The 1,475-nt window shown below is 36.8% G+C and overlaps 1 non-coding gene across 1 annotated transcript; it reads left to right on the top strand.

Moving 5' to 3' along the window:
* The first annotated feature begins 781 nt into the window (after positions 1-781).
* Positions 782-911, top strand: LOC131409877 (small nucleolar RNA SNORA31). Its single transcript, XR_009221064.1, has one exon. It is a non-coding gene; the product is annotated as a small nucleolar RNA SNORA31 (small nucleolar RNA).
* Positions 912-1,475: the final 564 nt, after the last annotated feature.

Genomic DNA, 1,475 nt, shown 5'->3' with positions numbered 1-1,475 from the left:
GATTCTCTGTCTCTATCTCTAATGTTTCCTCACAACATTTTCATTTTATTTCTTCATTGTCAGCTATGCCCTTTAAAAAGTATTATGCAGATTTTTTGTTTGGCTATTATAATTTTGGTTTCCTTGAAACATGTTTTGATTTTATTTCTCTCTCTTTAAATCTTAGTTTGTTGACTTTGTGTCTCCTCATTTAACTGTCCTTCCACTTTATTGTTTTATTTTCCTTAGATTCCCTGGCCTTGTTGGTTACCTTTTATTGCATTGGTGGTACTGAATTGCACTGAAGATACCATACAGTTTTCTGAAACTTTTCTCTTGGTTCTTTAACTAAATCAGGTTCAGGGCTTTGCTCATTCTCTGTCTTCAAAGATAATTTTCCCTTTTCCTCAGACTTTGTTCATTTTTTAAAACCACCTCCATTTCCCCTTTCTTCTGAATATTTCTTATGAGAAAAGAAATTTCTTTCTTACGAAGAAAGAAATATCCAGACCGTAGAATGCCAACTTGTATGTGGCTTATGTTGGCTTCACTATATATTTGGGTGGCTGTTCAAAATGCTTCTCAGAGATACTGATCGTGGCCTCTTTTCTACTTCTAATTCTTGGTTGTCTGAAATATTGAGATGATGGAGTTTTGCAACAGCAGTGATTGTTAGAATCAATTATAGAGCTTTAAAAAGTACATATTTCTGGACTTCAAACCTGGAAATTCTGTGCAAGTATGTGTGTGTTTGGAAGAATAATAGAGTAGGGCTTGGAAACCTGTTTTGCAAAAGCCAGATTTGATTTTGACAGACCTGGAGCAGTTATTCTCTGCTTCTGAGGTTTCCACTACAAATACAGGAAAAAAGCATCCTCGTGCTTTCTGTCTGTCTAATTGTGGCAGCCAAGATTGAATGGGGGAAAACAAGGCAAAAACATGATGAAACAGAGAAAAACATGGAGAGAGAAGTTTTGCAACTCAGAAATAACCTTGTAAACAGTGAAAACCCTGTTTCAGTCCAAAAAAAAATCTAAAATTTGAGTTAAAAAAAACCCCAACAGATTTGAGTACTGGCAAGTACTGTAATTAGCACTATATTTTTCTCAACTCCCACCAACTTGCTTTACTTTTGGAGACTATTCCTTCTCGGCAACACTGGCTTCACAGGCGAGCATTTACACAGGGCTGTGTGTTTGGAGGGCACCATGCTTGGTTTACTTTTCTGTTGTCACTGGCTTGAAATTCTTAATAACTTTATTTGTGAATTTATGTTTTGTAAGTGAAGTCCAATGGAATTATGGAGCATGTGCACGAGCAGAGGAGACACACACTGTAAGTGTGTCTGCCATTCTTCACAGTCCCATTTGTGTATTGGCTTTGTGATGCCCCATGAGCCTAGAATTCTGGTGGACCCACAATGTGTAGGATTTTGAATGACTCAAAGTGAATACCTCTGCAATTTAGTGTGTTAATTTCCTATTGCTGCTATAACA

Source organism: Diceros bicornis, chromosome 8, assembly GCF_020826845.1.
Source record: "Diceros bicornis minor isolate mBicDic1 chromosome 8, mDicBic1.mat.cur, whole genome shotgun sequence".
Taxonomy (NCBI): Eukaryota; Metazoa; Chordata; class Mammalia; order Perissodactyla; family Rhinocerotidae; genus Diceros; species Diceros bicornis.
The sequence above is the reverse complement of the archived record's forward strand: the minus strand, read 5'-3'. Positions and strand labels throughout refer to the sequence as shown.